Here is a 15,036-nt window from a genome sequence, read left to right as displayed (position 1 = left end):
AAATTATGCCATCTTCTCCCACACGATATAGCCTATTCCAGAAGTAGCAATTTGGAAACCTGAAGGAACAAGGGTCCCCATATCAGGTTTTGGTCTGATCTTGGTAATTACTTTATCATATATGTTCACTACATAAATGTCTGAATCTGCAGTAAGAATTTTCACACTACTAGTAGGTTTGATCCCATTTTTGGTTCTCACGGCTATAAGCTTGGCAATTTATCCTTCGAACCCCAATCCACAAAGTGATCATAGAACTACATCAATGGCAAGAGAATAAATTGCATATGCATACCTTGAGATAAAATTAAAATGAACCACTAAAATATTATAGCAATTGCCAGCTGTCAAATAAAAAGGAAAATTAAAAATGCCTACCACAGATGGAGTTCCTTAATGAGTGTGAATGTAAGCATAACCTTGCATGACTTTATCGGATGGAAATGGCCATGAATTTTGTGTGGACCTATATCATGATTGTTGGCCTAACAAGGTTTTTCAATTGATTTTGGTGATAACAAACAAAAGACTATTTAACTTGGAAAAGTTGAGTTTTTGTGTTTCAGGAAAAAGCTCAAGTATGGTTCAAGTAAAGATCAAGTATGAATCAAGTGTGGCTCAACTAATCAATGATCCAAGGAGAATCTAAGACATTTGCAGCTCAAGCAAAAAACTTCAAAAGTCAGATTGAGGAGGATATCAAGCTTGGCATACAAAGTTTTAGGAAATATGTTGTAAGTATTTCAAAAGCTAAAATATCGTTTGAAATATGTTTTGAAGCTCTTTCAATAGATTATAAGGATTTAAAGACCTATTTAAGAATATTGAAACAAGTCTTGTAAAAATCATAAGAGAGCAAATCAGTTTTTAAAGAAAAATATTTTCTAAAATTGTTTCCTGGCAGATTAGATGACTAAACTTTTCAGTTCAGATGCCTGAAGTAATTCTTCAGATGTCTGAACATGAGTGAAGACGTTTGAAGATTTTATGGATCAAAACATAAACAGGCAGTAGCAATTCAGACATTTGAACTCACAACTTTAGACATTTGAACCTAGCACCTCAAACGTCTGAACCCTTTCTTTAGACATCTGACCCTGTATCTAATTCAATTTTTAAAGGGTTTCACGAACTTCAAACATCTGACCTCGAATTCTCAGACATTTGAACACTGTTCAAAGGGCAAATTTTTAAAAAATCTTATTTTTTAAATTATAACCGTTTGAACCCCAAATTTTCTTACAACTTGGGAAACTCTCTAGGGAAACTCTTGCAACAAGAAAACTTGCTTGGAAGCCTATAAATACATGGTTCTTGTAAATCAAAAATACACCAAGCTTTGAAAATCTCTCAAGCTCTATTGCTCTCAAAGTCTCACCTTGATCAATCTCTTGCTAACTAAAAGTATTGTGGTTATGATATTCTTGCTCATCAATTCCTGAAGAAAGATTACTGATTTCTCATCTAGAGAAAAGGAATTTTGTGAAATCCTTGTTAAGCTTCAAAAGTGTATTTCTTTCTTGATATTTATCTTTTGAAGTACATAGTTTCAATTTGTACTAATCTGCTCTTTGTGTGAGCATCTCTTGTACACCAACTTTTTGATATCTCTCTTATAGATTTTGGACGATTCCAGGTTGTTGGATCGTTGACCAAACAAGGGTATATTGTTTGGAGAAGGCGGGCTCTAGCCTTGGCCAAGGAGTGATTGTAAACAGGCATTATTCCACCTGGTAACGGAACTGCTATAGTGGAACCCTTCGGTGTTTTGCCAAGGGTGAGGACGTAGGCTATGTTGAAGCTGAACCTCGTAAAAATCTTGTGTCTTTCTCTCTTCTTTACTTTCTATATTCTGTACTTGCTATTGTTGTGTGATTTAAAGTGCAGGTTGCAAGTTTCAAAAGTTAGACATAAACAAAGACTCTTGATATTTAGAAAGTACATTTTGATTAATCGTTTGCGGAAACCCAAAAGGGAGTACGTTGGTTAATCTGCGAAAATTTTGATCAAGAGAAGTGCATACGAAGAGGTTACTCCAAGAAGGTGGTAAACAATCACAAGGAAATTGACAAAAGTACTAATATTCTTGGTTGAGTGGTTGAATTGTTTTGATTTCATTGATTGACTTGTGAATTTAAATTTCAGTATTTACAAGTGTGATCATCAGTTAGTAATTGTGTTTTTCTTGGTATCATAAGCAAAAACTCAAAAATTATTAAAATTAAAAAGAAGCCAATTCACCTCCCCTCTTAGGAAGCTATTCCTAATTTCAATTGGTATCAGAGTCTAGTTATAGAAATTCCTAACGAGAAACTATAAAAAGATCTAATGGCAAACATTGGAGTAGCACCCTTCGGTGAAGGCAAATTCTCAACCCGTCCACCAATCTTTTATGGATACAAGTATACCTTTTGGAAAAAGAGAATGGAAATATATCTCCAACACATGGATTGGAAAGCGTGGGAAGTCGTTATGGATGGAAATCTTATCCCCACTAAGATAGTTGATGGAAAACATATTCCAAAAGAAAAGAAAGATATGACCGACTCATATTATAAAATGCTTCAAATAAATGCAAGTGCTATAAATGCGTTATATTGTGCATTAGATGCTAATGAATTTAACCGAGTCATGGCTTGCAAAACAGCTAAGGAGATTTGGGACAAACTAGAAGTAACTTATGAATGAACCATTGATGTTAGAGATAATAAGATAAACATGTTAACAAGCGAATACGAAGCATTCAAGATGAATTCTGATGAAACAATATCAAGCATGTACACCAAATTTACCCACATAATAAACTCCTTAAGCGCCTTAAGAAAAACCTATACTACCTATGAAATGATCAGAAAAATTCTAAGAGGCGTTCCCTCTATTTGGGAACCAAAGGCTACAACTATCACGGAAGGTAGAAATCTTAAGACTACTTCTTGGGATGAAATTATAGGCTCACTTCTCACCTATGAGATGGCCTTAAAAGAAAGGAATCCTGAACCAAAGCATAAAAGATCAATAGCACTAAAAGCATCTAGTCACAGCACTAGTGAAGAAGAAAGCGAAACAAGTGACTTAGATCAAGATGAATTAACATTCATTACTAAGAGACTAGGAAAATTTTACAGAAGAAATAAAAGGTTTCCTAGAAAGTTTAATAAAAAGAAAACTGAAAAATGAGAGACAAGTAGGAAAGAAAATAAAGGTAAGAATGAACCACCAACTTGTTATCATTGCAAAAAGCCAGGGCATATCAAACCAGACTCCCTTGCTCAAGAAAGACAAGAAGAAAAAGAAGGAAGCAATGAAGGCTACTTGGGATGACTCAAGCTCCAGCGAAATTGAAATCGAATCAAGTGAACAAGAGATGGAAAATATATGCTTCATGGCGAATGACGAAGAAGTTTGCCTTAGGACAACAACAACAACGGACAAATGGTACTTGGACAGCGGGTGCTCAAGGCATATGATCGGTGACACGACCAAGTTCACTACTTTAAAACAAAAGGATGGGGGATACGTTACCTTCGGCAACAATGCTAAAGGTAAAATCATTGGTATCGAAAAAATTGGTAAAGAACCTTCGCTCACTATAGATAATATGCTATTAGTGGAAGGACTAAAACATAATCTTTTAAGTATTAGCCAACTAAGTGATAAAGGGTTCGAAGTAATTTTCATGAAAGAAAAATGCATTATCCAAAATCCTAAAAATAAAGAAACTTTGTTTATGGCTGATAGAATAAATAATGTCTATTGCATAAATCTTGAGAAATTAGCAAATCAAAACATAACTTGTTTGACAGCTATGAATGAAGTAAGTTGGTTATGGCATAGAAAACTAGGACATGCAAGCATCGACCTACTATAAAAATTGTCTCAGAAAAATCTTGTAAAAGGACTACCAAATACTAAATTCATAAAAGACAAGATGTGTGATGCGTGCCAAAAGGGAAAACAAGTAAAAACAAGCTTTAAAAAGAAAAAATACATATCTACCAAAAGACCTCTAGAACTCTTACATCTAGACTTATTTGGTCCAACTAGAACCTTAAGTTTAGGAGGAAAACAATATGCTTTTGTAATAGTAGATGATTTTTCAAGATTTACTTGGGTAATATTTCTAGCAAACAAAGATGAAGCTTGTAACCAATTAATAACCTTATGCAAGAAATTACAAAATAAGAAAGACTATAATGTAACAAGCTTTAGAAGTGACCAAGGAAGAGAGTTTAAAAACAAGGAAGTTGATAAATTTTGTAATGAACATGGAATAACTCACAATTTTTCAGCACCTAGAACTCCACAACAAAATGGAGTTGTTGAAAGGAAAAATAGAACTCTACAAGAAATGACAAGAACAATGCTTAATGAAAATAATTTACCTAAATACTTTTGGGCAGAAGCTGTAAATACAACATGTTATATTGTAAATAGGGTATCAATAAGATTAAAAATAGATAAAACACCATATGAACGTTGGAAAGATAGAAAACCTAATATTTCCTACTTTCATGTATTCGAATGTAAATGTTTTATACTAAATACTAAAGATAATTTAGGAAAATTTGATGCAAAGTCGGATGAATGTATCTTCCTCAGTTATTCTACAAATAGTAAAGCTTATAGGATTTATAATAAAAGAACTACTACTATTATGGAATCAATTCATATAATTTTTGATGAATCAAATAATCATGACATTAAAGATAAGAATGATGAAAAAGAAGACACTCTACAAAAAGAAGAAGAGCTTGAAATAAAAGAAGAAAAGAATAATGATGCTCCACATGAAAATTTTACAGAAAATTTGAAACTTCCTAAAGAATGGAAAGATGATAAAAATCACCCAAAAGAACAAATTCTTAGTGAAACATCAAAAGGAATAACCATTAGAGCCTCACTAAAAAAATATTTGCAACCATTATGCCTTCTTATTCCAAGATGAAACATTGAAGATGCTTTAAATGATGATTCTTGGATTATTGTTATGCAGGAGGAACTTAATCAATTTGAAAGAAGTCAAGTGTGGGAACTTATACCTAAACCCAAAGATAAATCAATCATAGGAACTGAATGGGTGTTTAGAAATAAGAAGGATGAAAATGGAGTTGTGGTAAGAAATAAAGCAAGACTAGTAGCACAAGGGTATAATCAAGAAGAAAGAATTGATTACAATGAAACCTTTGCCCCTGTGGTAAGGACGGAAGCAATTAGGATGCTTTTAGCTTATGCAGCCCATAAGGATTTTAAGTTATATCAAATGGATGTAAAGAGTGCATTATCGAATGGATATATAAATGAAGAAGTATATGTCAAACAACCTCTAGGTTTTGAAAATTCTAAAAATCCAAACTATGTATTCAAATTGACAAAAGCCCTTTATGGTTTGAAACAAACTCCAAGAGCTTGGTATGAGAGGTTAAGTAAATTTTTACTTAAAAATGAATTTACAAGAGGAATGGCTGACAGTACTTTATTCATTAAATCCAAAAACAAAGATATGCTAATAGTTCAAATATATATGGACGATATTATATTTGGAGCTACAAATGAAGATCTATGCAAGGAATTTGCCACATGTATGCAAAAAGAATTTGAAATGAGTATGATGGGGGAGCTAAATTATTTTCTAGGATTACAAATAAAACAAGCTAAAAATGGAACTTTCATAAATCAAACTAAGTACATCAAGGATATGCTCAAAAAGTTTGATATGGAACAAAGTAAACCCATAGGAACTCCTATGAGTACAACCACAAGTCTTGATAAAGATGAAAAAGGAAAACAAGTAGACATAACACACTATAGAGGAATTATTAGTAGTTTACTATATTTAACTGCTAGTAGGCCTGATATTATGTTTAGTGTGTATATGTATGTATGCTAGATTTCAATCAGCACCCAAGGAATCCCACTTAATAGCCGTTAAGAGAATTCTTAGGTACTTGGTAGGATCACTTGATCTAGGTTTATGGTATCCAAAGGACATGGATTTTAATATGATAAGTTACTCCGATGCTGACTATGCCGGATGTAAAATTGATAGAAAAAGTACAAGTGGGACATGTCACTTTCTAGGACAATGGTTAGTGTCATGGTTCTTAGAAACAAAACTCTATAGTCTTATCAACCGTCGAAGCTGAATATGTGGCAGCGGTAAGTTGTTGTGCACAAATCATATATATGAAACAACAATTAAAAATTTCAATCTAGAGTATAAAACAATACCAATAAAGTGTGACAACACAAGTGCTATAAATATATCGAAAAATCCAATTTCACACTTAAGAACTAAGCATATAGACATAAGACATCATTTTTTGAGAGATCATGTTTAAAAAGAGGATATAATTCTTGAATTTATAAATACAAGTGATCAATGGGCTGACATATTTACAAAACCCCTAAGAGAAGAAAGATTTATACATATAAGAAGAGAACTTGGGCTAATCCATAGCAGAGAAGCATATTAGAAGTGAAATTTTAAAATTTTTATGCACTTCAGACGTCTAAACTTCACACCCCAGACGTCTAAGCATTGTGGCAGACATGTTCAGATGTCTGAACCTGGGACTTCAGACGTCTGAGCGCCTATTGACTTTTCAAATTCCAAGCTTTAAAAACTTCAGACATCTGAAGATAATCTTTAGACATCTAAAGTCGCGGAGTTTAAATACTTTTAGCGCACTAACCCTAATTTCAGACTTCTGAAGTTGCTTGCTTCACTCATCCGAACACCCCCCTCTTCATCTTCTCCCATCCTTACTTTAATCTAAAGCTTCTTCTCTACAAAGATTCACCTCACGAAACCTAGGGCATCCAAAATCTCATATCCTCATACCTCGAATCAAGCAGACTGCAAACAAGGGTTCTTCATCGGGGAAGGATGCTCAAAATATTGACAAATGGTTGGTTGCTCCTCGAGCTCAAATCCGTTATCGAAATTCATTGAGTTTTGTAGAACCAATCTTAGGTAAAATCTTGGATGTATCATTCTTCACTACTGAGTTTCCAGATATCCTTTCATTATTTCATAACATTGGTTGGCTTGATTTCATCACTCAACAACCCAAAGGTTGTTTTCCCCATCTTGTCAAAATTTTCTATGCTAATATGACATATTAAAATGGGATTTTTTCTTCGAAAGTTAAAGGAAAGAAAATTTTGCTGAATTCTGAAATATTGTCTCCTGTTTTCAAAATTACTCCAAAAGATTTTAACTGTCCTATGTTTGCTCAATCTTGGATCTTAGAACAAGGATTCACTCCTAAACCTTTTCTTCCAATGATCATGGAAAAAGAACCCATCTATTTTGCACATCCTCCGCTATACAAACAACTAAACATAAAAGGCTAGATTCTACACAAACTTGTTTGAAACAATATCATACTAAAGCAAGGCTCTTTTGATCATCTTTCCTATATTGAATGCTTTGTTCTTTGGTGTCTTCTTAAAGGAAAGAAACTAGACTTGGCTAGTTTAATCATTCGGTGGATGTGGACCAAATTGGAATCTTCTCGAGTTATTCTTCCTTATGGAGGAATTCTTACTCTCCTCTTTACTCATTTTAATGTTACCAATATCTCTGAATTTTTCATAAAAAGAACTCGATATGATCTTTTTAATGAAACTTTCCTTAAGCAAATGGGGTATGACAAGGGAAATTCAGGATGGTACTTGAAAACAGGAAGGACTACACATGCACCACCTACCTCTGCAACAACCTCAGCTTTAGCTTCAGCCTTAGCCTCAGCACCAATATCAACTACAGCACAATCTTCTTCTACGCAGGACCTTGGTTCATCTCAAGACACACCTTCATGGTTCTTATCCTTTCAAAGGGATTTCTCCAGCTTTTCCTCTTAAGTACGCACTGGATTTTAGAATATAAAAGAAAAAGTCACATCACTCGATAAGCGGGTCACTCATATAAAACAATATTAGGCAAAATCCTCTAAGGGAAGTGATCCTATGGATACTAGTTTTGCTCCTCAGAGTGGAGATGATGATGATGATGATGATGATGATGATGATGATGATGATGATGATGACTCTGCAGAAAAAGAAGGAAATTCTGAAGAAGAAGGAGTTGATGAAGGGAATACTGAAGAAGAAGAAGAAGAGCAAGGAGATGGATCTGAAGAAGAAGACTAGGATGGTTAGAAACTACCTAGCTTAGGTCACTATGAAACTTTTTGTTTGTCATAAAGTATCAAGACTTATGTACCTCAAGATGTTTGTAATCATGACACAATGCAGCCTTTTGTGTTACATTTCTATTTTTGTATGGGAACACATGAAACTTCTATGTATTACCTCTTGTACTAATTACCTTTTGTTATAAGAATGACTTTTTGATGGTTTTTCATAATCTTGTTACTCTTTTTGACAAATGACAAAGGGGGAGAGAGTGCTTAGTAAAGATAAAATAAATAGAGATTTTGATGAACCACATGTGAACAAATGAAAGAACTTGATGAACCACATATTAATAAATGAATCTTTTCATATGAACTAACCTGGCTATTAAATGAATGGATGAATATATGACACATATGAACTTAACATATATGGACATACATGTGAATATTGACATGGAACACATGATGAATTTTCTATAGTAAGGGGGAGTATTTCATTTTTTTTATGGCTTGCTTATTAATGTTTATAGTAAGGGGGAGTATGAATATATGACACATGTGAACTTAACATATATGGACATACATGTGAATATTGACATGGAACACATGATGAATTTTCTATAGTAAGGGGGAGTATTTCATTTTTTTTATGGCTTGCTTATTAATGTTTATAGTAAGGGGGAGTATGAATATATGACACGTGAACCTAACATATATGGACATACATGTGAATATTGACATGGAACACATGATGAATTTTCTATAGTAAGGGGGAGTACTTCATTTTTTTTATGGTTTGCTTATTAATGTTTCTAGTAAGCGAGAGTACTTCATTTCACATAAAACCTCTATCTTTACTTCTTGTTTGTCATCATCAAAAAAGGGGGAGATTGTTGGCCTAACAAGGTTTTTCAATCGGTTTTGGTGATAACAAACAAAAGACTATTTAACTTGGAAAGGTTGAGTTTTTGTGTTTTAGGAAAAAGCTCAAGTATGGTTCAAGTAAAGATCAAGTATGAATCAAGTGTGGGTAAATTAATCAATGATCCAAGGAGAATCTAAGACATTTGCAGCCCAAGCAAAGAACTTCAAAAGTCAGATTGAGGAGGATATCAAGCTTGGCATACAAATTTTTCGGAAATATATTGTAAGTATTTCAAAAGCTAAAATATCGTTTGAAATATGTTTTGAAGCTCTTTCAAGAGATTATAAGGATTTAAAGACCTATTTAAGAATATTGAAACAAGTCTTGTAAAAATCATAAGAGAGCAAATCAGTTTTTAAAGAAAAATATTTTCTAAAATAGGTTCCTGGCAGATCAGATGACTGAACTTTTCAGTTCAGATGTCTGAAGTGGCAACTTCAGATGACTGAACTTCATGTTCAGACATGTGAAGAATTACTTCAGACGTTTGAAGATTTTATGGATCAAAACATAAACAGGCAGTAGCAGTTTAGACGTATGAACTCGCAACTTCAGACATCTGAACTTGGCACCTCAAATGTCTGAACTCTCTCTTTAGACATCTGACCCTGTATCTAGTTCAATTTTTAAAGAGTTTCATGAACTTCAGATGTCTGACCTCGAATCCTCAAACATCTGAACACTGTTTAACGGGCAAATTTTTAAAAAATCTTATTTTTTGAATTATAGCCGTTTGAACCCCAAATTTTCTAACAACTTGGGAAACTCTCTAAGTAAACTCTTTCAACAAGGAAACTTGCTTGGAAGCCTATAAATACATGGTTCTTGTAAATCAAAAATACACCAAGCTTTGAAAATCTCTTAAGCTCTTTTGCTCTCAAAGTCTCACCTTGATCAATCTTTTGGTAACTGAAAGTATTGTGGTTATGATATTCTTGCTCATCAGTTCCTGAAGAAAGATTACTGATTTCTCATATGGAGAAAAGGAATTTTGTAAAATCCTTGTTACGATTCAAAAGTGTATTTCTTTCTTAATATTTATCTTTTGAAGTACATAGTTTCAATTTGTACTAATTTGCTCTTTGTGTGAGCATCTCTTGTACACCAGCTTTTTGATATCTCTCTTGTAGATTTTGGACGATTCCGGGTTGTTGGATCGTTGACCAAACAAGAGTATATTGCTTGGAGAAGGCGGGCTCTAGCCTTGGCCAAGAAGTGATTGTAAACAGGCATTGTTCCACCTGGTAACGGAACTGCTATAGTGGAACCCTTCGGTGTTTTTCCAAGGGCGAGGATGTAGGTTGTGTTGAAGCCGAACCTCGTAAAAACCTTGTGTCTTTCTCTCTTCTTTATTTTCTATATGTTGTACTTGCTGTTGTTGTGTGATTTAAAGTGCAGGTTGCAAGTTTCAAAAGTTAGACATAAACAAAGAGTCTTGATATTTATAAAGTACGTTTTGATTAACCGTTTGCAGAAACCCAAAAGGGAGTACGTTGGTTAATCTGCAAAAATCTTGATCAAGAGAAGTGCATACAAAGAGGTTACTCAAAGAAGGTGGTAAACAATCACATGGAAATTGACAAAAGTACTAATATTCTTGGTTGAGTGGTTGAATTGTTTTGATTTCATTGATTGGCTTGTGAATTTAAATTTCAGTATTTACAAGTGTGATCATCAGTTATTAATTGTGTTTTTCTTGATATCATAAGCAAAAGTTAAAAAATTATTAAAATTAAAAAGAAGCCAATTCACCCCTCCTCTTTGGAAGCTATTCCTAATTTCAATAATTATCTATGAAAGTGACGGTATTTGCCAGAGACAAGACGATTAACCCTGAAGGAGCCTCATTTGGGTCCTTTAATTGCCCAAGGTTTCCTTAAACAACATTTTGGAGTATCCCTTGAAATTAGAAATAGCTTCCCAAGAGGGGGGTGAATTGGCTTTTAAAACTTTCTTTTAACTTCTTTTAAGAATCCTTAACTTCTTTAAACACTTAACCAATTCTTTAACTTATTTGTTTAATTTCACCAATCACACAACAACTTAATTAAACAACCAATCAATTAAACACAATCTTCAATCAATTTAATTTTCAAGTATAAGTCAAACAACAAAAAACCAAACCAAGATATAAAGTATTCAGCACTTTGGTAATATAACAACCCAAGATGGTTGTTTGTTTATATTTGCCAAATTTGAACCAAGCCCTGTAATGAATGAGAATTTATGCTTGCTGATGTAAAGCCCTGTATAGATGAATCAAATCACTCTTTCCAAATATTTAGAACTCAAATAAACTCTTGGTAAATTTATCTTTGGGATGTTAACCAAGTAACGTACTCCCGTAAGGTTTCCGTAAGATATGGTGTCACCAACGTACTCCCTTTCGGTTTCCGCAACCCAAATCAAAATTAAACCTTAAGTTTGTTTGATTTTCCAAATTTATGTAGTTTATATGATTCCCAAATTTTAAACCATCTACACAATTTAAATATGCGGAAAATAAAGAGTAAGGGAAGGAGAGAATGAGACGGAGATTTTTACGAGGTTCGGCTTATACCCAGCCTACGTTCTCGCCTTTGGAAAACCACCAAAGGATTCACTAGTTCAATTCCGTTGACGGGTGGAACAATACCGATTACAACACTCCTTGGTTAAGGCTAGAGCCCGCCTTCTCCAAACGATATTCCCTCGTTCGGTCACTCCTTACATAGGCTAGAGTCCGCCTCTCTAAGCAATGTCCCCTTGCTTAGTCAATGATCCAAACAACCCTTGGAACGTCAAAGAACTATGAGAAACATAAGATAAGATTTGCATACAAGTATACTCTCTCAAAGAGCAAGTTAGTACGATTTCAGCACTATATACTTTGAATGTAAAATACCAATATGAAATACAATGAAACTCAAGTGTAGAATTCACCAATATCCTTATTAGATAAAGATTAGAAATAGGAACTCAGAGAAAGAAGGATCAGCAGTTCAGAATTCTCAGCAAAATAATTTTTCAATGAGTGAACAATAGAGCTTTGGAAGAACAAGAATACTTTCAGCTTTACAAGCAGATTTTTCAATTCTTGGATGTGTTTTGATTTGCAAAACCATGTATTTATAGGCTTTCAAACTTGTTTCCATGTTGCAAAAGTTTCCTTTAAGTGTTTCCCAAAATTTTAGAACGTTTGGAGCATAAACGGCTATATTATAAAATATTAGAATTTTAAAAAATTTTCCCATTGAACGGTGTTCAGTTGACTGAAGTTTTGTGGTCAGTCAATTGAAGTTTCTTAACCCCTTAAAAATATAGAACTAGATACAGGGTCAGTTGACTGAAATCAGGGTTCAGTCATCTGATGTTGCAAGTTCAGTCGACTGAAGTCACAAGTTCAGTCATCTGAACCGCTACTGCCTGTTGTATATTCTGTCCAACAAATCTTCAGTCGACTGAACTTAATCTTCAGTTGACTGAACTTAATCTTCAGTCGTCTGAAGTCATCTGTTCAGTCATCTGAAGTCGCACGTGAACAGTGTTCAGCTGACTGACAGCAATGACCCCCCTTCAGTGTTTTAGCCATAAATTTTTATGTATAACTAAAAATTAGGTGTTCTGGTGTCAAAAGAAAGCTAACAGAAAATCATAAAACTTTTATGTTCATCACTTTTTAAAATAATGAACTTTTGATAGTGAAAAATACACCTGAATACGGCTGTATAAAAACTAACAACAAACGGAAAAACTCTTTTTGGTGCTTTTTATTCCAAAAATGATTCTAACCCTTTTAAAATAATTTTTGACTTTATAAAATTATTTTACAGATATTTTAAAGGGTATTTAGGTCCAAGAAGTTAACCTAAGAGCTTCAAAATATTGCAAATGATATTTTAAACATTTAAAGTACTTAAAAGAAAACTTCTAAAACTTTTCTCATTCTTAAGTCTTCATGTTTTGTTTCTTCAAGCTTCCATCTTCTTTGAGCTTTATCACTTTGCCTTTCTTTGGATCTTTTAGTATTCCTTGGCTTTCAACAACTCATTCATGTCTTCATATTCTTCAGGATTTAATATATCATCTTTAAATCCATGCTTGGACTCTTTTAAGCTTCATTTGATCCTCTTGAACACTTTGACCTTTGCTTTCTCATATATAAGCCCTGAAATATCATTACTCACAAAAATACATTAAATTTCACTTGTTTGTTAGCATCAAAACAGGATAACAAGATTTTAAGCCTTGTAAGGCCAACATCCCCTTTGTAGCAAAATCAAATGCTGATACAATACCACCTCCAACACCAATCAACCATCCATTAATGTCATCTTGCTTCCCACTCCAATATTCTCCTACGATGAAACTTGGGCTAGTGTTTTTCACATACAACTTGCTGTATTACGGCACATATCCCTTGACAAAATCAAATCTCCAACCGCTAAACCCAATTTCAGTCTTTAACTAATTCATCCAATCTGATAGCTCCTTTTGAACTTGTGGGTTTACATAATCAACATTAGGAGCTGGCAGATAGGTTTCTCTATAATCTCGATTTCTAGTGCCATCATAATATTCAATATCATCCTTGCATATCATATGTGGACCCCAATCAAGGCGATTATCGAGGGTTCCTCCTTCAAAGAAACACCATATTCCTCTCCCATCTGTACTAGAAGCAGTTTTATTGTTTATAACTATGTCTGCTATGGATTGGATGTCTTTATCATGTAATGCCCCTATAAGCCCTTTCAAATCACTTTTACTCCAAGATCTTGATGAGTCAAGGTCATATAACTTTCTTGGCAAGTATCACGTGGATGTGAAAAACTAAGAAAAGAAGAAAACCATATTACTTGTAAACATAATAAATCTTAAAATATAGTGGTTTGTTGCGAATGAACTAGAATTTGCGCTGCAAAAATTAAACACAGCAATCAATGAAGAATAAATATGGGACACACAACCGCAATATACCTAAAATCAAGAACAACAATACAAAGATTTATGTGGTTTGGCCATGCCTATATCCACGATGGTAATCGGCAAAGTTTCACTATGTAAGTGTAAAAGAACATATAATAGAATCACTCTTACATGAAATGATCTTCCTCCTTTCTAAATATACCTAGAATGGTATATTTATAAACACTTTGGAGGTTTCCCTCCAAACACCCAACCAACTTAACGTTCACATTCAAATTTTTAAAACCTACGTTAGGTTCCTGAGCCAAATTGTCGACTGTCTGGGCCAAATAGTCGATTGTTTCAAACAAAATGTAAATTTTGTGAAATTTGGAGTCAAACTGTCAACTATTTCAGCCAAATAGTCGATTGTTTCTGTAACGACTTGAAGAATAGTGGTATTTAAATAATAAAAGAAAGTAAAATAGAAACAGGAACCAGAAAGAGTCAGTTGACGACGTTGCATTTTGGATGGGATAATCCCAAGGAATTTTTCAGCTCCTTGTCAACAAACACAGAGGAATCGTCGACAAGGGTAAAAGAGGAGCTCATCGACGAGGACAAGATTCGTCGATGAGAAGATACCAAGAGAGGATTTTCAGAAGTCTGCAATTCGTCGATGAGGGTTGAGGTTCATCGACGAACTTTCTATAGGACTCGTTGATGAGGTGACATGGCTCGTTGATGAATCCCACAGTATAAGTAGTGTTAAACATGATTTTTCAGTCATTTTACTAAGCATAACCTCTCTCTCTCTCTTCTCATACGGTTCCCTACCCTTCTCTCTAAGATCTCAGGCTAATTTTCTGCTGATTTGACGATCTGAAGCCACCACGACGCTCCTGGGAAAGTTCTTTACAAATCTGCCGAAGCAAATCGTCAGTGGGGCTGAGTTGGAAACCGTCTCAAATTTAGGATAAGACTTTTTACTCAGTATTTGGTTATTTGAGAGTTGTAGAAAGCATAGTACGCATAGAAATACTGAACTTTAGTTCTAGGGAATATTGTTTGCAGGGTGTTGAG

General features: G+C 34.1%; 1 pseudogene; it reads right to left on the bottom strand.

Moving 5' to 3' along the window:
- Positions 1-3: 3 nt before the first annotated feature.
- The window catches only part of LOC131149462 (alpha-amylase-like), a 43,757-nt pseudogene continuing 28,724 nt past the window's right edge, over positions 4-15,036 (bottom strand).

This window comes from Malania oleifera, chromosome 1, assembly GCF_029873635.1.
Source record: "Malania oleifera isolate guangnan ecotype guangnan chromosome 1, ASM2987363v1, whole genome shotgun sequence".
Lineage (NCBI taxonomy): Eukaryota > Viridiplantae > Streptophyta > Magnoliopsida > Santalales > Ximeniaceae > Malania > Malania oleifera.
This window is presented reverse-complemented; position numbering and strand designations above follow the sequence as displayed.